The 22,208-nt window shown below is 37.9% G+C and overlaps 1 protein-coding gene across 3 annotated transcripts in view; it reads left to right on the forward strand.

Annotated features, from left to right (window-relative positions):
* Positions 1-22,208, forward strand: part of CELF2 (CUGBP Elav-like family member 2) — a 241,067-nt gene that overhangs the window by 44,348 nt on the left and 174,511 nt on the right. The gene's annotated exons all lie outside the window — the stretch shown is intronic.

A 22,208-nucleotide genomic window follows, 5' to 3' on the forward strand; every position in this document is an offset into this window, starting at 1 on the left:
GTACAGGCAAGTCTGATGTGTTTGGGTCCTGAGGCTGTGCAGACTCAGCACACAGTTTGTGGTGTACTACTGGCACCAGCAACACTGTTTACTGGGCTACAGGGCTTGCATGAGGTCATTGTTTGGGTTGACCCATTTTGACTGAGGACCAAACTCAGTGACATGGGATGTCCTTTCTGGTCTTAGGTTCCTAGCAACACCTTAAACTGTTGAAATAGATAGGGAATAGTTTACAGAGCAGATGTATATTGGCATACTATTTGATCTGAGGTAGGTAATTGCTGTCATTATTCTAAGCCATACACATTCTGTTAATCTTCATGACACTGCTGTGAAAAAGCTGTTATTCCCTTTACAGGTAGACAGTATTTACCTGCAGTTGTCCTAGGATGCCTCTATAGTCAATGGAAAGACATTGCTGCCTCCATTTCAGTCCACCTGAAGTATAAATTGCCCTCTAAAATTATTATATCTCTTCATGGACTAAATAGGAAATCCTGCACACATAGATTTAATAAATCTGAGCCAAAGAGATTAGAGATTTGTCTGCAGCAGATGAGTTTCAGAGTCTGTGCTTTCACAGCTGTTATTAGTAACTAGCTTAGCTTAAATTAATTTTGTATATGGTTTATATAGGTGACTGGTGTAGTTTAGATCATATTGTTATTATGACTCAAACAAGACATGTCCACAGGAAGTCTGTGGCTGAGCATCGAATTCAATTCTTGTATTTCAGATGAGAAGATAATGCCCTAATGAGTTCTTGTCCATGTAATGTGGTCAGCAGCATTACTGAATTCTTTTCGGTTTGACTCTGCTTCAAACTGTTAAACCATCTGCTGCTGGCAGCTGAAAAGATGACAATATAATAAATTACTATAAAAAGGTAAGATGCCTAACATCTGCTCTCCACCAAGCTTGTGCATCTTCCTTGTATTGATGTTCTGTCATCTCTTGACAGAGCAAGAGAAGATGCCTGTTCTGAAGTTTGTGGAAATTCAAATCATTTGCAGCTGGACCTACATTCCAGGGACCCATCTTCTTGTGAATTTTAGGCCTAAATAGGGAATAACAATAGATGAGAAGACAAAGACAGAAGAACAAATAATTTCTTAAAATACCTTCAGAAGTTCCTGGCCTAGGTAACGGCCTGCATCTACTCATTCTTCATTATGATTGATGAAGAAATGCTTAGTGATGGCTAGAAGAAGTTTACAAGACTGCCACCTCTTCAGAGCCACATGACTGTGTCCTAGAATTATGTTCTGCGTAATGTTTTAATCAAGTAACAATTTGCTTACTAGTATGGACCACATTGGTTAGTGCAAACAGAATGCAAACTATTCTAGATAAGATTATGAAGCTCTGAAGGTTTTGGTAGGCAGACACTGTTGAGAAAATATGCACATAATATTTACTCAGAACGTTCCTGGAGCCTCCTTTGGTGTTATTAGTCTGTCATGAAAATCTGCAAACACACACTTATCAAAAACTCACTGCAAAACATTAGGCAGTTAGCGAAGTCAAATATAGAGAGGTGGATGGCATAGCAGGGCATGGTTAATGGTTGAGCTGTGACTTAACTTACATTGAAGTGCAAACATAATTACATTGAGAAAGTCCTGAACCAAATACAGGAGATGAAGCTTGCTTGGAATGCAAAGACAAACCTAGATCCCCTCCTACTGCTTCAGTCTCCTGAAGTAGAACTGTAGGAGACAGAAGTTCAGAGCTGACTCCAGGTTAAAAGGTGTAAAGCAGCCCAGTAGTTATCGCAATGGTCTGCTCATTATTATGATACAGATTTGCACAAAATTTTGTGTGATCTGAGGTAAAAGACTCTGGAATGCAAGGAAGCCTCCAAGGCTTGTGGGGGTTGGTACAGCACTGATCTGGGATATTTTCCTTACATTAACTAAACAATGTAAGTTGATTTCTAGCTTCTTTGTCTAAGTTTATTCTCCTCTTAAGATATGATTTCTCTAAGCATAATAATTAATTTCTTACACCTTCTTAATTTCTGTCATGTGTATGGACCTCACAGCATGCAATATTGCAGACAGTTCAGGGAGGAGGACTCAATGCAGATCTCTTCATAGTAGATCTCATATGAACTTAAGCTAGCTCAGTGAAATACCAGTGAATTCACTTTAAGCAGAAAGAATATCCTTATAAATAAATATGAAATAATATTGTTATGATCAATAAAAGAATACAAACATAATAATAGTGTAAATACCTAAATACTCCAGTAGCCACCACTACATAATAAACCAACTGGATTTGATCCTGGAGAGTATTTTCTAGGCTGTATTCCTATGAGTCTGTTCCACCACAGATATCTCATCCATCCACCCATGAAAAAATCTATGCAGGTCTAGAATTAGAAAATGTTTCCCCCTGTTTTACCTTGTAACAGTCGTGTTCATCGTCACTCTGCTGCTTCTCCTTATCACTTTCTATCTCCTGATTAGACCTTGAGGCTGCTGGTCTGTGTTCCCTAGGATCAGCAACCTTTTCCTGAGCTAGACCTAGCAGAAGCAGTAAGCAAGCTGTATTTTAACGTAGGTGATTTGGTGAGTACCAACTATGATGTGGTGACAGATGAAATAAGGAGCCAACAGGCTAGCAGCAGGAACCTAGTAACAAAGAGCATCGCTGTGATGGTTAAACTGCCATCAATGTGCCTGGGTGTCCGTCTAGGAACAGGCACTCAGTTTTGTGTCATACTGTGACAGCCTGCAGCAGTCCTGAGGGGTTACTCAGCTGAGCTGGTGTGTTTTGTTTGGACCAGTGCTGTGTGGAAAAGGTGAGAGAGTAAAAGTTCACGTGCATATGTGCGCTCCTTGGTGACATGTCTAACCTAATGCAGAAATCGGAATTAAACCTGTAGCTGTTACTGTCACATCTCAGTGTGGTGAACAGCTGTGACTGACTGCTTGTAACAAGCTCTTTTCCTTTTTAAAGCTATTATTATTTATAGTGTTATCTTTTAGAGGAAGGTGTGAGATTGGTGGTTTTGGCTGGATAGCAAGGTCAGTACATTTGTCTACTACAGGGTAGAGGTGATGTTGCTAATCAAGCTGGGGCTAAATGGACTTTCCAAGAAGCATGAGGTGAGGTTTCTAAACATCTTAAAGGATTTTGTTCAGACTAGTCATTAATCAGTCATTAAAAAGCAATTGTAAATGCCATTACTTTCTGTCCATCTCTCATGTTTCTCAAGCATGCCCCCAAAAGCTCAACACCATTCTGCAGGTTTAGCAGTAATTTGAATGCAACAATTCGTACCTGCAAAGCACAGATGTTGAAAGCTGAGAAATCTGAAAGTGCCGTATGCTTCCTGTAATTGAAAGCAGGTGCCCTGAAGGAAGCAGAGATTCTATTTGACTTTATGAAGTATCTAGTTGGCAGAGCAGGCAAAAAATACCCTCTAACACTTCATTCACCAGAACTCGATAAAACAGATTAAAGCTGTTGTTTTATGATAGCTGTGAGGGGCTTCAGGAAGGGATCACTGAGGTCCTATTGTGATGGGCAGCATTATACAAAAGAAATTAAGTCACAGGTTATGGAGCATTGAATAAATTGAACTGAATGTATTTTAAAAAAGGGATTACGAGGAAGACCGTGATAACCCTGCTTTGTAAAGCACTAAAAATCAGGCCGAGCATCTCCTGTGCTTTGGATCTATTCCACTCTGCCTTGGGATGGATTCTGCATTCCAGTTCTGCATGTCCCACTTGTCCAGCTTCTGAATTCTACTATTGTTGCTTCAGTGAACACTCAATATGGTAGGCTACAAATCTGTCTTCTGGCTTGGTCATTGTATACAAAGAATTCTGTCCTAAAAATGAATAAAAGGTAAGAAAATTTATGCTTTTATGAATGACTTTTGGGGAAAGTCTGTAATGTGAAACCTGTGGTATAGTAAGTAGAAATGCCCAGTGTGCCCTGCTGCAGTTCCACCTGCAGATTTTACAAGGCTTTAGGGAATTTAGCTGAATTGCATTCAAACTGAGCATAGACTGTGGATGGAGATAGTATGTGATGCTTAAAGGCAGCAAACCAAAGTAACAGAAAAGCACCCCAAAACACCAAAACTTGCTAACACTTCCAGCCAGCTTTGTAGTGTTGCATATTTGAGCAAGCCAGGACTACTTCCCCTTCTGTTCTGTGTTTCAATAACTATAGCAAGTATAGAAAGAGGAAACGATTTTGATCAAAACATTTTTCAGCTCTTTCTCTAACGAAACAGATAGTGCCTGTCACAGTGTCATGGTACAGTTATTTCATCTTCCTTAAAATACTTTTGTCAAGTTTGGAAAGTGCTGACTGACCTGTGTGCACAAGGCTCAAAACTCTTGCTCTGAGTCTTCGATTGCCTTTTAAAGACTCTGCAGCACTTTCATGGTACTTTCTTCCTCTTTAGACTGCCCACAATTTTTTTTTTCCTCTGTCAGCAGCAGGCAGACATTTTCCAGTAATTTTTCTTCTTTAGTCTATCAAACCACCCGAAAGAAAGAAGAAATGTCTTTTGTCCACATTGTGAGAGAGACTATATATTTTGCTGAGAAAACTGAGAAATATGTTTACCACCTCTAAGAACAGACAGGAAAATTTGCTCTCCCAATAAGTGGAAGAAAAGGCATGATTTTCAATAGATAGTAGTCTGGGTTTCATTCTTTTTGACAATCTTATTTAACTGAATTAATATAGAATCTCAATTCCAGCCCAAATCTTAAAAACTAGGGATTTAATGACTGTCCCTATCATTTCTCTCCACATATCTTCCTGTACATGAAAGGTCAGTGTCAGTCAGACTGTACCACTTGGCATGAAGATGAATATAGAAGCTAAAGAGAATTTAAAAAATACATGATCTGGCATTTGAAACTGAAGCCTGGGAGTTGAGTCCTCCTTTTGTTCCTATATCTGCTAGTAACCTAGCACTTTGTTTCTTATGGGATATGTTTACAGATTTAATGGCATTTTTGTCCTAATTTATGGCAGTGGATAAAGTTGTACAGGAACTCAGTCAGATTTTAGGTAGGTGAAAGAAGTGTCTGGGTAATGTTACCAATTCTCCTAGAGGCATCTACATACAGCAAGTGTATAAAATAGGGTTAACATTCTCCATGAAACATAAAAGAGAAGTCCTTTTACCTAAAAATCCTTGACAGGGCCATCTGGTCCCCTTGTTTCTTATTATTGACTGTAGAAAAAAGGGAAAGTGGCTGGGTTACTAATGTGGTACTTACCGAGGTTTCTGTAGCTCAGTGAAATCTGTCTGAGCATTAGTGCCTTAATTTTTCCGTCTGTGAAACACAGGTTATGTTTCACAGTGGAATCATGATCCTTACTATTTCTGTGTTCAAAAAGCCTGGTGAAAGAAGGCAAAGTTAAAGGACAAGGTGGTATTCTGATCAGTGTGGTATTTACTCTAAAAGCTGCATATGTACAGCCTGAGAGTGTAACACAGACATATATGTGGACATATGCTGCATGAAAATGCAGCACAGAAGAATAAATTAGCACTAGATGTGTTATGAGCCATAGTTCTTTGAGCAGTGATATCTTTAGGTGTTATTCTTAGGCATATCTGGAAAGCAGTGAAATGTTTCCAGTCAGTCTTGGAAATACCCATTCAAATGTAGGCAGCAAAGCTGGATGCAATATGACTTTATTAGGCATCATTAAGCAGTCAACAGACAACAATTAGCCAGCCTGCAGAATCAACCAGTAGTTGTTCTTGCAAATATTGTAACAAATGACATATCTCTGAACATCAGAGCTTTATATGAAATGGAGCCTGTCTGAATAAGCCACATCTTTGTGCCATTCATTTGTCTTTCTCTGGAATCATACAGAACTCCCTTCTGACACGTATGAGCCTTTTATGCGTCCGATGTTTTATATTTTTCTTTGTCCATCTTGCCAGATATGTTACCCCATCATAGGGTTTGAATTATACTGAAAGTGTTAAGATAGTCAAAAAGATCAAGTATTATGGTGATTAGATGTTGGGAAAATCTCCTTAAGTATATTAAAAAATAATTATTTTTTACTCTGTTGACTCACATAGCTTGGAGATGAGCTGTAAGCTTTAATTGTTCACTGATGGTTCTTGGACTTTGAAGCACATCATTAGATAGATACTCCGTTGGTGTCTGACCATCTTATCTGTTTTTTAAAGTACTTAAAATGTGGAGTTGAACCTTTCAAATCAAACTGTCCAACAGCTACAAGTTAGTAGCTTTCACCTTAGGTTGTTTATAATTTAGGCTCTGTTTTTCAAACTGTGCACATGAAGCAGTTCTGGACTACGTATTTAGTGTTCATTTTTGAGGTTTTTTTCTTTCTTTGTCTGCAGTAACTTGTTTTGTGGAAACAGAACTATAGGGTCTGTAAAGCTTGACTTCATTGGTACTCACATTGAAGTGAATACCAAATTAACACTTCCTTAGGGGCTGCTAAGTTTTCTGTGACTTCAACCATTGTGATGCAATGTTTAGGATGACTCTTACTTTTGTAATTTTATTCCTACTGTGTAGGAATCTTTTCCTTCAAATGTGCATTATCTTGTTTTAGTTTTCTCTTTTATGGATTTTTCATGCATATATAATACCAGTTCTTCTAGAATAACTTTCATGTTTTTAAAGTTTGAGTTGTTTGTGATTTGATAGACGAAGAGCTTTCTCTTCTATTTGCAAGTACAGAGAAATCAAGGACCTTCTTTCTTAGGATGCTGAGGTTATCAGGCTCTAGAAAACATCCATCCTCATTCCTATATCCACTATGTTGTTGTACACAGACAGCAAAACTCTCAATCCCTTCTGGCTGCAAATTGTAATTTGTAGCAAAGTGGGACAGGTTTTCTGAATGAAATCTCATATGATCCAATGATGCTTAGCCTCTGCATGAAAGTTGTTCTTTGCTAGCAGGTGGCTCATAATTTATCAAAACCAGAAGACTTTGATACTCTCTATCCTGTCACATAAAACTGAGCTGCTGCTGTGGTGCATGAGAGAAGGTTATGCTGCCCCTGGAAAAAATTTGCTTTTTTTGTACTCTCTGATATTTCAGTTTCATCCCTTCATGATGTGATGGCTTTCTATTGTCACTTCTCATTTTTTTTATGCTATTACTAGGTGCTCCTACTGCTAGTAGTAATAAGATCATGTGATAACTCAGGTTAGAAGGTCCCTCAGGAGATGTCTAGTCCAACTACCTGTTCAGAGCTGGGTCAGCTGTGAGGTCAGACCAGGTTGCTCAGAGCTTGATACAATTGGGTCTTGAAAACCTGCCAAGATAGAGATGGCATAGCAGTTCTAGGTATCCTGTTCCAATGGTTGACTGTCCTCATGGGGAAAATATTTTCCTTTCCATCCAGTAAAATTCTGTTATTTTAACTTACATATATTGCTTGTTGTCTTCCCACCATTGTGCCACGCAAAGGACCTGGTATCATTCAGCCTGGAGAGGCTTCAGAGTTCTTAAATTTGTAGATATTCCTATACCATTTTATCAATGAAACTTGGTCTGGAGTTGTTCCCTCGTTCCCTCTTTGAGAAGTGTTCAGGAGAAGACATTTTAAAGAAATCTGATAGTTTTTACTGATATTTTTTGCCAGTTGGCCACGTGTGTGAATTTAAGGGATTTTGGTTCTCCTATCAGTGTTTGACTTAATGCATCTATGATGTTTTGCCTGTCTCATGACTGAAGTTGCATGCATTGCCTTAGTCTTTTGAGCTTCCAGACTCTATTGGCAGTGTGCTAATAGATGCAGTGAGACTTGATTTGCTGCAGGTTTTCTCAGCAGATAGAGCAAGTTTTCCCCTTGATTGCCAACACTTACATATGCGAAAACAGGAACAGTTGTCTTAGTTTTTGCATGTCTGAATTTTCTCTCTACTAGCTGCCTCTTGTTAATTTACTGCCTGAAGTTACACAAGCTACTGCTACAAATGGTTAACACTTCAGGAAATGGGGAAATTGGTCCTTGTTCAGACAGTTCCTATCAGTCTGGCTAGGAAGTATATACAAAAACTTGTCTCATTGTAAGGCAGAGTAGCACCCAAAGGCAAAGAATTGCTTGAGAGTTTTCTAGCCATTTAGTAACACGTTTTCTTTTCTTTTTTTTTTTTTAAGAGTGCAAATAAATACACATCTATTTGAGTTTGGTGTTTTTAGAGGAAAAACAAACAAAACCAATGCATGTATTTATTTAATGAAAATAATATCCTTTCCAGTCCTTTTAAAGGTTTTGCTGCATTTCTTATTTTGGGCTGTTTCCTACTATTGCTAATATTACTTGCAGTGCCTCCAAAGCATGCCTGAGGATTTCATAAAAGCACAACAACTTCTCATCCAAACCCAAGTTTATGTCCTGAATCTGGAGAGTTATGAAAGTAAGGAATGGGGAACAGAGAAAGAGGAAGTTTTGAGGCTTTATGGGAAATTATTTTCTAGGTGAGACAGAGTGTTTCTGTTCCAGGAGCAATGCTTAGTAGACAGACTACAATGCTTTTTAGCTTAAGATACAACTGAAAAAAAAGAGGATTAAATATTTTTTTTTTAAAAAAGCTATTAAGACTTTAGTGCTAGCTGTGTAAAAGCATATGAACAGCTTTACAGAACCAGAATAAATGTCCATCTAAGCTAGTAGCCTGTCTTCCTCAGAAGCCCACAGGAAATGTATAAGTAAAAATTAAGCATGATAAAGGTGACAATGCTCAGAGATTTCCCCCCCTCCTAAATTCTCCCAGATGTTTTCAAACTGTAAAATGGTGACTTCTGAACCTGAAATTGCACTTAGATATTTGTCTTAAATAGCTTTTGTTGTGTTTCTTTTCCACTGGGGAAGAATCCTTCCAGGTTCTGTCACACTGTGCTATTTTGAGAGAGAAGAGCTCAGTATGTTTTCACGGTATCACTGTTTGCTGCTGTATTATTATATCCTCCTGTACATTAATAGTGCTGAGCTATTAGCATCATCCCACACGTTCTGTGTTTATGCCAGCATGGTGAATCAGAAAAACATCTGCCTTGGAGGCAGAAATGTGGTTTTATGTATGAATGCATAAACATGAAAACTCTACACCTTCTGATTTGAACTCGCATCAGGGAGCACAGGACAGACCTGTGAATGGCTGCGGTTGGGAACTGGCCCTTGTGCAGATCCATGTGTTAAGGTTAGAAGGGATAAGATGTCTGTCCACATCAGTGTTAATGAAGAAGAAAACTGGCAGAGCAACTGCTTCCTCAAAGAGTAAAGCTACAGACCTTATGACACTGCGATTCACACATGCTGTGTATTTCATTAGCATTCATGAACAACTTTGTCATTAATTTAGGTCAGTGTTGCATTGCTTGAATTTAATATTCAGCACAAGAGATATTTAAGGTAACATTGATCCTTCCCATCTGATTTATTTATTTATTTTTAAATTACCTTGTTTGTTTGTTTGTTTTTAGAGATTTTTATTTTGACCAGTCAGGATGAATGGTTTGTGTTAAAGCATGGCAGCTCCTGGCCAGCGTTGATGAAGAGAAACTATATACAGAGAGAAGATTACTTAAAATAAATGAGGCGCTCTCCTTGAACATTTTTGTATTCAGAGATGTGTGTCTACCTAAACTTGGCAGGACACACTGAGCTTTTAGTAAATAAATTAATAGGTCCAAGGGTCACAGTGATCCTCCTGTTGATACTGTGGAGTTTTCTGGCATCTAACACCTTTGCAGAAAAGCAGGAATGTCAGCTGAGGAAAGCAGCATTAGCATCTTGACAGATGCGTGTTATAATGGCATCTTTAGACAGGTTCAGATGTAAATCAAAACTCCTATGTTTCTTAAGACACTTATTTTATGTCAGTGGAATTTTTTAGGTCTTGATTTGAAAGGTGCCAAGGATGAAACTAGGTCTTCCAGAGTTGTCTACACAGCCTTTCAGGAAAAGCCCAGGGCCTGTGACTCAGTTCTGCTTAGAGTAAGATGGAAACAGAATTCCCTTTCATCTTGAGTCCTCTCCCACGTTATCCTTTCAGACATTAAAAAAATAAAAAAGAAGAGGCATTATATTGCAAAACAGAAAGTTCATCAGAAACCTGGCAGATAGAAATCTTAGAGCCATTGCAGATGCTGTACAAGCAGCAGAGTTGTAAGTATTTAGCAACATCACAGTAGTCTTGTTCCACATTTGCAATTAATACACGTCTGTGTTTGCATTTGTTATAGGACTCTTGACAGCACCAACATAACAAGAAAAACGAACAACCTGAGTAATAAATCTCTGGAGGCATTCAGCAAGTGCCATAGGGCTCATTAATCTTGATTATTCCCCATAATAGATAACTTCACAAATCATCTATTCTCCCCACTTGTGCACATAAGGATAATGTATATATAATAGCCTCCTGTACTGTAAAACCCCAAATAGAATTTAATTTTAAAAATGTAAGTCTTGACAAATGCAAGACAAATATTTATAGAAAAAGGATGTGTATGAATAACAATGAACTGGACTGCAACAAGTGGGGCTGAAACTTGTAAAAAGGTGGTGACATCTTTTCTGGGGTTTGGGTTTTGTTGTGTGTCTTTCCCTCCCTCTACCTCTTCTCCCTGTTTATGATGTCTCTATTTGAATCAAGGAATTAATTTATTTATAGCCTGAAGTAGATTGGAATTTTTTCCTGAGAGCTTTGGTCAGGGAGATAAAGGACTCTGCAGCTGCAGCTTTCATGCATGCTCTTTAAGGAATGTAGACAGGGGAAAGTAGGAGCAGCTGAGAAGTATAATGAATTCCAAACATTTAGTATTGATAATTTATATTACTGATTTCTTCTTTTCGCTTCCCAAAGCCTTCCTTTGGAAAGCACCCAAAGCTGTCAAAGAAAAGCACCGTCCTGATCTGATGTGATCTTTAGCTGATTATCAGGTTTTCTCAATTAGACCTTAAATATGCCAGTGCAGTATAAGAGATCTGTGAAAGATGTTGTATTTACAGTAAAATTGTTTATGAACCTTTCAGTAAGAACAACAGATGTGCTCCAATGCCCAGAGTTGACACTGGATTGCAAACTGTGCGGACCAAATACGACAGTTATCTTACAGCTAATTGTGCTGACAAAAGTAAATACAGGAGACATTAACTTTTACAAATATCTCAAATATTTTAGGTTTAATGCAATCAGTATTTGAAAAAGGATAGGCAAGTAGAGTGAGGAGGAAAATAAAAGAACTTCTTTTTTCCATAGAAGTAGACCAGTAGCTTTCATATCTTTGTAATTGTGGTGACCATAACCTGATGCTTAAAGTAAGTTCTCATGATTGAAGTTTCAGAAGTGTAAAGCTGCTTTCAATGATGATCCTTCCTCTGATACAGTACAAAGCACAAGAGTTGATTGCCCTCATCTTTGCCTGCATTCCCGTGTTGCTGCCTTTCTTTACTTTCCCTCCATGTGTCCAAAACCTCTTAAAACCCCAGGATTTTGACCTGTGCCCTGGGACATTAAAATAGTTTTGTGTAAATGGAAAGGACTTATAAGAATAACAAATGAATTTCTTTAAGGAATGTGTCCTCTTGTTCACTGTTCTTCCTCCATTCCTTGCAGCAGGTACTCAGGATTAATTTTCCTTCAAATTTAATAGAAAAGACAACATGTATCATCGTTCCAGCATTGAAATAATAACAACTTTGAAATTAGGATCTACTTCTCCCAAGAATTACTGTGCATATTACTATAGCAATTCTGCTTCCTTATTCTTTTGCATATGAATGCAATAATGTATCTATAATATATCACAGTCCATTAATAGGCTGTATTGCACATGTATCTCTGTTCTTAAATACGTACACACTAATCATATCCATGGGTAAAGAATCTTCTGGCACAGAAGTGATGAATGGATCTTATCTCCAAGGAGTTCTCAAAAGGGAAGAAAAAATTTTGAAAAAAGCACCATCTTAAACTTTTTATAAGATGGATTCAGGATCCTGTAGATTTGACTTTTGTGTTTAGACCCATTTTTCTTCAGACTTCAGCAAAGCACTTCCTAAGACACTGTCAAACAGTAGTGCATTTTGGCTTGAAACTACTCTTTGATATCAGCACAGTCTGGTAGTCTGAAGCATAGTTTTGGAATCAGGATAAATGAGTTGTATGTCTGAAAAAAATTCAAGTAACTCCCTTAATCTCTCATGGCCTTACTTTCCATCTTTGCAAAATGTTCCACAGTGTTCTGATGAAAAGAATTACTTTAAGTTCAAAGTGTTACTTTTAATGAAAGAATGAACTTGCTTATTCTTGAAAAAATACATTATGTAAACATCAAAGGGCTGTTTGTACTGTGTTAGCCTGACATAAGGTGCTCTTATGTCTCAGTGATGTTTTCTCATTCACTTCCCATGTGATACAACTCCATCAATGTCCATGTGTTCAGTAGAACTAAGTGCAGTTTGCCATTGGCTATAATTTACTATGCCAGTGGATGCAAAGTGATGTGCAGTTGCTTGTAATAATTTTACTTCCACTGCCCTGCCTGGCTGATTCCTCCAAAAAGCCAGGAATCAGTGCTGGAGAGCAGAGTGAGTTTTGCAGTTCAGGTTGTGATCCAGTGGGTTACTGGTTAATTTTCATGCTTGGACTTGCCTTTAGATAATGCCACTGACAGTCACCTCAAAAAATGAGAGTACTGTCATCTTTTGTTGGAGCAGATTATCAAAAATCTATGGACTGTTTCTTTAGAAGTTAATGCAAAAAACCTTTTTTCAGGTAATGATTGATACTAGCTGGCCACCAACAAAAAAGAGGTTAAGCAAGTGGAAAATGTGGTATGTTCTTAAATGGGTTAACACATATTTTAATATTTGTCATGCTTGTTGAAATTTTCTACCTCTGGCTAGTCTCAACTCAGCCACATGAACTCAGATCTCTGTCTCTTTTCTCTTTGATAAACTGCAGAATGCAAACAGTCTGACCAATTTCTGCATTTACCCAGTGCAGCAAGTTACAGGTCAATGCCTCTTTTCTAAGAAGTGCTTTTTTTAGGAGGCATTTGGAAGAAGAGGAGGAAGGTGGCTAATGAAGAGCTTCTTTGCATTGGAAGTTACTGTGCAGTTAATTGAAGGGCACTGGCAGCATGGCATCCCCCTTACCTGCTGACAGCTGCAAGGTGCTGTGACTGCCTCTGAGCAGAGAGTCTGCTCCACTGTGGAAGTGGACTGTGCCACTTCACCTGTAGATATGCTCCAAGTGTTGATGCTTCTTCTGGAAATAGAGTAGAAGGTGGCCCTGGGATAACTTACCACTCATCTGGGTTGAAAAGGAATAAATGCCAAGAATGTTCAATAGTAACCCTGGACAACATAAGTCTTGAAGGACATTTGTGCATTTGTGTTGTTTGAACAGCCTGACTGATACTCTTGTATTTTTGCATTTGAACAGGCATTAGAAAGACTTCTCTCTCTCTCTTTTTATCTTTTTTTTTTTTTTAATAGTGGTAGTAAAAGGGAGATACTGACCCTTCTGATGTAAACTAAGAGTATTGGGTTTGGCTGAAATGGAGTTAGTTCTCCCTATAGCATCTTTCATAGGGTGTTGGTAAAACACCAGTGTTTTGGCTACTGCTGAGCAGTGCTCACACAGCACCAAGGATGTGCTTGTCCAACATTGCCCTTCTCAAGATTAGGCTGAGGGGTTGGTGAGATCCTGGGAGGGGACATGGCTGGGCCAGCTGATGAAAACTGACCAAAGGGATGTTCCATACCATGTGACATTAGTTCAGTTATAAAAGGAAGTTAGCTTAGTTATAGAAAGAAGTGTGGGGGCATTTATGTCCTCTGGAACAACTGCTATGTGTATTGAAGCCCTGCTTCCTGAGGAGCAGACAGACATCGTCTGCTGATGGGAAGTAGAGAATAATATTTTTGTTTGCTCTTGCTTCAGTGTGAGGTCTTTGCTCTTGCCTTATTAAACTGCTTCTATCTTGACCCACGGGCCTCATATCTTCCCTGTTCATCTAAGAAGGGGAGCAGTAGAGCAGCTTTGGTAGGCATCTGGCCTCCGGGGTCAGACCACACACTGGGCTTAACACTTCCAGGCTTAAAGTATCAGAGAACAGAGTTAAGCAAGTCTAGAATATGAATATGGGGCTATCTTTGTACCTCTTTAAGTGATAGTGGAAAGAAAGAGCACAGCACTGTATTGAGATATTTTGAGTTTAATTACACAAAGGTTTTACAACGAGAAAGCAATCTCCCTGCAGGCCTTGCTAAAATGGGACTATAAATACAAGTAAATAAGTGGCCAGGGTGATGCTGGAGGGCACATTTCCATCTTCCAAGGTAACATCTAGAATTGTGAAGAGGCAGCACTTAACAGACATTCCAGTTGCTTTCTTGTTTTACCTGAGAAAACAACTCCATAAGCACTTTGCCATTACTCTTCTGCTTGCACTGTTGAGATCAAGTGACCAAAAAGCTGTTCGCAGTGTAAACAAAAAACCCGCATTAGCTGGTTTATTTTTAAGTTGTTTGGAAACTTGACAAGTGAAAGCAGCTCTGAATGACCTCCAGGTTCAAAAGATGTTACTCTGAATATCTGAAATACAAGTTGTAATTGTAACAGACTCCCAATGCTCACATGTCCGGAGCTTAGAAGATGAGAGACACATGTTTAAACTCAGATACCCAATGCAGAAATAAATTCATGCAGTCTTTCAATCTCTAGACTAGGACCTGTGTTATGGAAAAAAAAATGTAATGCTGTTTCCATTATAAATAGAGACTAATTTTCTCAAAAAGACTCTTCAATACTGAGCAAACAAGTAAGTTTGGTACTAAAAACATTCTCAGTGCTTCATTGCCTTGGGTTTACAATATCATTTGCACGTCAAATTATATTTCATCTTATGATTTAGTAATGCCAGAAGAATAGATCTAATTCTGTGTCTCATGATACCCTTAAAGATGGAAGATTGCTTTCCATGGAGTGTAAAACTCAATTTGTAGTCATGTGTATAAAACATGACTTTATGGCAGATTAGCTTGCTGTAGATTTAGTTCTCTCTGACAGTGAACTGAAAAATATTAGCATTTCACTGAACACAATATTAATGGCAAGAAGATAGTATTATTGTACATAGAAAGTAGAATGGGATTTTTGGAAGTAGAACCAATAAGCAGAAGAAAATGTATTTAGAGATTTGTAAGGAGTTTAGATAGAGGTGGTTTAACTTTTTCTTTTCCTTTGCTTTCTATTTTTCCCCCCTTCTCTGTGAGTCATTTCAAAAAACAAAAGTATGTTTGCAGTTGTCAGATTGACCTCCCAATGATTGAAAAGTAAACAGAAATTATAATACTGGAAGATGCCTTAGAATTATATATATATTACAAGTGATGGCAGTAAATCTGAATGCTTTGAAGACTTAAAAAAAAAAATTATTTGCAGATGCCTTGCATAGTGGTCAGGTGTGTCATCGGCTTTTTCTGGTGGACAGATAAGGTATAAACAGAAGACCAGAGTTGTCATTTCTATGCAGTTTGTTATTTATCATGCTGTGATTGTGTTGGCAGTTGGTTAAACCAGGTGAACATCACTTCCCTTGGTGTGCTGAGTATTTGCATTAGAAATGGCCCCAAGTCAATTAATGTACCACAAAAACCATTACATCAGTGTGTTGCACTGAGGGTTTTAGTAGAAGAGATGAAAGAAGGAAAGAGAATGAAAAGGAAAACAAGCTGACACTACGATTAAATAGTGATCCAGCGGTGAATGTTTTAAGGAATGTGCTTCATGCCATTCTGTATCCTGCACTTGAATTTTTGCAGCCTGTCTTGTATGTATCTGCCAGTGATCCAACATATTTATACAGAGTCTGCTTTTGTAATGTGACTGACAATAATGCAATTCTTTATGCCTAACTGAAAGCTAATATATTCAAGATAAAAATGATATATGAGGGTGGAGAAAGCACTGCAGCAGTTTGGCTGCAGTTGTAGAAAGGTTTCCTATGCTTCTGTTCTAACCGAAGACTTGCTGTTTATTAATTGTGTTCATTTTAATTCCTCAGAAATTCAAATAAAGGTGTGTAAAACCACCATAATTATTCTATATTTCTGCAAAAGTAATAACAGAATTTGATCTGCTTTTAATCTTTCATGCTGTTCATTGTATCTATCCTTTTTCTTATAGTTACCTTTTTTCTCATTCATTTCTCTTTGATTAACAGGCAGTGGAAGGTCAGGCACAAACTCCGTTTCTTTTAAAATATCCTTCAATGTGATTGCTCTTCGTTTCTGTTAAGGAACACGTTCAAAATTGAAAATATGCTAAATTGTTCCATTCTCTACAGAATATTTTCCACATTTTCCAAAGGTTGAAAATTATGACAGTGTGCTTGCTCTTAATTATGCACCTTATATTAATTTATATTTTCACTAATATTATTTAATTTTTAGCTGCAACATATACTGTGTTGGGACCCTGCCCTGCAAATATGCATGCAATTCATTTTTCTCAGCAGAACTGGTTTTGCTGCTGTTGCTTTTTGCAGTCTGTATAGGACTCACTTTGCAACATATACTACACACAATAATGTGCACTTGCTGAGGGGTCTTGGTTTATAGGGGGAATTGGGCATTAAGGGGTGAAAGGGAAACTGATTGCAGCCCCCTGACATTGAGTGGATGTAGCTGGATTGTAAATGGCTCGTTGGGCAAAGAAGATGGGGGACTTAGCAACACGAGGGCCAGAATGGATGTCAAAAACACTTTGCTAGTGATACCTGAGCTTCCCAGCAGAAACAGCTGCTGTGGTGGTAGAGCTTCAGATGGATGATTTGCATTAAGTTGGAGGGGTAGACAACAGGGGCATACAACTCCTGTTTCCCAAGCCATCCTGCTGTGAAGCTTGTTTTACAAGCTATTAAGAAAAAAGATACTTCTGATCTGTAGAAGATGGAATATGATGTTCTTTAATCTCATGTTGGTGTCCTTGTGTTTGGTAGTAGTGTAGGAGGTTATATGGGTTTATTCTCTGAGTGGAACAGAGTAATAAGTGTGAATTTGACCCTAAAATTTTATCTTTAAAACAGTTGCTTACTTGTCAGCCAGTAACAAAATTTTGTTTACCATTGCAATGAGGCAGAAATCAAGAAGTCAGAGGATCCTTTGTAATGTGACTTCCTTCCTTTGTCTGTGTATGTCACAGGAAGAGGTGGGGAGCACAAATAGCTTTTCCTCCTAAAAACCTCAAAAATGAGAGAAACTTCTTGTACAGTTTGGTTTTCAAGCTGCACGCAGTTGAGTACATGCCCTGCTCAACCTATCACTCACATTACAGTGTTCACAAGAGCATCACGGGCCTGTGGTTGTTGTCTGGCTCCATGACCCAAATGCAGCTGTTATCATCACAGCCTTCAAAGACAGCTTATTTGATGGTGCCTTTTGTGACTGGTGTTTGTCACCTACATTCTCATGCCCAGCACAGCCTCTCCGTTTGCATGTCCCCAGCTATCAAAGCAGCACTGTCTGCTGTGGCAGTAGAAAAAATGCATTACAAGAAAAAATGGGGGTAAAAAAGATGAGTTTGCTATAAAACTCCAAGGAAGTAGAGACTTAACATCCTAACTTTGATGGGGTCATAATAATACCATTTGTTAACCCTCCCAAGAAAAGTATTTACTGAAATAAATATTGACATTTAAGTTGAACAGGCAAGGACATATACTGAGGGTTTCCTGTGGTTTATCTGTCTTACTGACGTGCTAAAACAGCCAAAACCCACGCTAGGGCTGTAAATAGTTGGATACTCTTTGAAAATGTATCTTACTCCATTGTGATATCAATATCTTTATGCTTTGGTTTCTAGAAAATTAGCTGTCATTAAATATGATTCTCTGTGTGGCATAATTTACAAAAAGACATCTTCAGTTTATGGACTGTGTTCTGTGGTACAGGAAGAGATGATTTCTCTGCATACCTACAGTAAGGAAAACACCCTTAGCCACGCAGTCCTAGTAATAACAGCTTAGATGTCACTGCATGGTGCAAATTAGATATTACTTTGTAGCACAGTGTCTTTGCATGCAAGGGTCAAATTTTCACTTGTAAGTATTTAGAAATTCATGACCTATACGTTTTTGGGGGGTTTTGTTTTGTTTTGTTTTGTTTTGTTTTGTTTTGTTTTGTTTTGTTTTGTTTTGTTTTTTAGCAGCTCTTAACATGCCTGACACAAGCACCTTTTCTCCTAATGGTTAATGAAATTTTGGCATTTTCGTTAAGTACCTACGAATCCTTGAGGCCTTAAAAGTTATTTGGAGGAATTACAAGAGGCATTCCAAATACTTTAAATTAAAAAAAAAAAAGGGAAGGAAGAATTAAAACTCTACAGGCTTTAAATAGTTAATGAATGCACATGATTTATCTAAACAGTGTTTTTATAGATCTTTGCAAATATGACATTAATTAAGGAAAATAACTAAAGCTGAAGTGCCACAGAATGTTAATCCTCAGCATCAGTAATTAGCTGTGGATGAGAATTTTTTAAAATGTTTCCAGTTTATATCATTTTGTTTTGGAAGAAACATGAATTTGTGGCTTGAAGAAAACAAATGATTCCTGAAAAAAAAAAAACAAACAAACCTTTTAAAAAGTGGATGGATGTATCTGTCCTATTGCAATGAGCCTTTGCCTGTCTGTGGCTGTACTGATTCTGTGGTGGAAGATAAATTCACAGTAACCCTGAGACAGGATAGCAGGTCAAGGGAAGATGACTCTGCCTCTCTATTTCGCTGTGGTGAGATCTCACCTGCACTTCTGTGTCCAGCTCTGGAGTCCTCAGTACAGGAAAGACATTGACCTGTTGGACCTGTTGGAGCAGATCCAGAGGAGGCCACAAAGATGATGGAAGATCTGGAACACTTCTCCTATGAAGAAAGGCTGAGAGTGTTGGAACTGTTCAGCATGGGAATTAGAATGCTCTGGGGAGACCTTATTGCAGCCTTTCAGTATTTAAGTACTTAAGGCCTACAGAAAGATGGGAATAATCTCTTTAGCATGGCCTTGCCTAGGGCAAGGGGTGATGATTTTAAACTAAAAGAGGGAAAATTTATATTAGGAAGAAATTTCTTTACATTGAGGATGATGAAGCTCTAGAAGAGGTTGCCCAGAGAGGTGGTAGATGCCTCATCCCTGGAAACATTCAGGGTCATGTTGGATGGGGATTTGAGCAACCTGATCTAGCAGAAGGTGTCCCTACCCATGGCAGGAGGATTGGACTAGATGATCTTTAAGGTTCCTTCCCACCATTCTATGATTCTATGATCCCCTTCCCACTCACTCTACCCCCCATGCCCAGGCAGGCAATGTGTTGTGTCCTCTTTGCTCAGCCTGGCCAGTTCCAGAGGATAACATTGTATCCTTGCGTTTGCAAATCGCCACTGAGATCAGGTAGAGCCCAGAGCTACTCAGTCATTAATTTGATTGTTTTTAACAAACCAGTAAAAGCAGCTCTTTGAATCTCTCCCTCCTGCATGTCCTGATAATTGTTCTGTTTATCTGTACAATTTTACTCGCCACAGTGGGCAGTAGAAGGGCTGTCTGTATTGTTTGTCTTCTTAAGTCGTTAAATGAAATGACTCAGAAGATTCAGGAAATTAATTTTTGTATTCTAGATATATAGGAGAAAAAAAAGCTTTGAAGTTGTGATGTCAGTGTAGCTACTCTGAAATTCATGAATCAGCTTTCACAAGATTTTCAGAGGCTTAAAAAGTGAGAATTTTTTTTAATACTTGCATCGTTTTTTGTTACTTATTGACATCTGAACCTTAACAATTCGTGTCACTTCAAGCTTTATTAAATTGCCATTTTGTATGAAAAATGAAAGTCAAGGTACCCATATAAATAGGATTTCGAGAATCAGAACTTCTAAAATAAAGCATGGTATTATTATTATACTCTTATTAAATTTGTCATAATAGCCAGTGTTACCTATTATTTTCTCTCTCTCTTTTTTTTTCTTTTTAGGATGATTAATTTAACAACTGCTACTGAAATAGCCATAAACAATTTAATAAACCTAGTAAAACTTCAGAAGCTTCTTTATTATGCATTCCAATAGGATTCTCAGCCTCTTGAGTCCTACTCTACACCCTTGAATGCTACTGCTAAGTAGTGCCATTAAATCAGCAATGCTAGGAGACTGTTCTCATTTATGGAGATTGTAAAACAGGGACAAGACTCTAGTTTGGATCCAGTTTGAGCAAAATGTTGCCACAATAAATAAAAAAGAAAATAAAGAATAAATGGTAGTGTCTCTGGATACCAAAATGTTCACTTTGCCCTGTTGATAACATCTCTGACTTTCCTACGTTAACCCTGAATCTGTGTTAGCAAATGTTTGTAAAAACCGATCTTCCCAACTAGAAAACAGTCAGAATTGTGGCTGAAGAATGGCTTTGCCTTACTTGAGATATTAATTTTCTGTTGATTGACTCTTTAAAGATTTAGCAATTTTGTTATTTTAGGGTGTTTAAGAAAAAAAAAAGTAGTTAACACAATTAAATATTTTTTATTACATGCTTATGAAGAAAGGGTTATTTGAAAATCGTGTTTTGAGGTGTTTAATAAAATACATATATATATATATATATACTTTGCCCAAGCATTTTGGAAATGAAAGAAATTTAGGCATTAAAGATAGTCCATCAGTTGAAACACGTTATGTAGGATCTTGCATATTTTGCCCTTATTTTTTGTGGCATGTATACTCACAGGTAATAGCTCAAACTGCATGACAGCTAGGTGAAATGTGAGCCTGTGATGTTCTCCTCAGGTGAAAAAAAGTGAAGGTGTGAGCTTATGGTTTCATGGTTATTTGAAGGTACAGATATACATGGTACAGGTATCATTCATAGTCAAGAGTCATCTTTGCTGTAGAGATATGCAAGAACTGTACAGAAAGTGTCCTCTCATTTGTAAGAAGTCTTCTTTGGGGGCTATGGGCAGGGATTACTGATGAAGAGCAAGTGGGCAATATAGTGCATTTCTGCTTCTAAAAAGTCAGTTTGTGATTCCTTTATGATTCCTATAATGTTGCTTTACTTTTTTTTTTTTTGAGGTTTTCAGTGGAAAACAGAATCTGTAATCAGTAAGTGCATTGCTTTTCTGCTTCTAAATAAGAAGTTTGGGAATTGGGGAGTTCTTCATCCATTTGGTTGTGAAAGTAGATTTTTCAGAGATGGCTGCAGAGCAGTACGTGTCCCTCTGGTAGACCCCCTCCTTTGCTTATGAAATTTGTTGTTCTGCACAGTGACAAGCTGATTAAGAGCAATTTATTAGTGAGAAAATAAAGCTACCTACAGTAGATGGAGAAGAAAAAAAAATATTAGGCTCTTGCATGAATGTCCTTATATCAGTGGTTGTGCTCCAGTAATTAAATTCTGACAAACAGATGAACAAACAATCTCCAGGGGTAATGAGGCTCAGTCAATGAACCACAAGTGTTCAGAAATACTAACAATGATAGAAAATACAACTGAAACCTCTGCACATGTGTTACTCAAAAAAAGCAAGTTAAGAACTAATTAAAAGGATTTCTGTTTTCCTCTATATGCTTTGCATTTAGAAATGGATTTTCAGAGTATATTCTCTACATTCCAGTACTCCAAGAGGGTAGAGAGGAGCTTAGAGGGTAGGTTTTAAGCTCATTTATTTTGAAATGGAAATATAACAAATTCTATGCCCTGCTTGACCAGAAGTTAGCACCAGCATTATAGGCTTCTTTTCAACAGACTTGAAAATCTGAAACCAAATGCACTGTGCTCAACCTTTGCTTAAGGTGCATGAAGTGCAGACTCAGGAACATCTGGTTGTAGAAACTGAACACAGTTCCACCCAACCTCCTTGTTGATAGCATGTTTCACTGGTCGAAATGTCTTTTTTTCTGCTCTTCAGGAAAAATTATAACATACTATCACCTTAACTGTGCAATAAAGGAACTCAAATTGGTCGTGTCTGTATAAAAGTACTTTGTCTCATGTGATATAAATACCCAGATTTTTTTAATGCTCTTTTCTTATCACCTGTGACAGAGGCCTGTCCTTGCCACTGTCAGAATTGATTTTTTTTTTTTCCTCTTCGAAGTATTGTTTCTTAGTTCTTAGTCCTTTCCAGAGGGGCAACAATAACAACAAAAAAAAAAAGA

Source organism: Indicator indicator, chromosome 3, assembly GCF_027791375.1.
Source record: "Indicator indicator isolate 239-I01 chromosome 3, UM_Iind_1.1, whole genome shotgun sequence".
NCBI lineage: Eukaryota > Metazoa > Chordata > Aves > Piciformes > Indicatoridae > Indicator > Indicator indicator.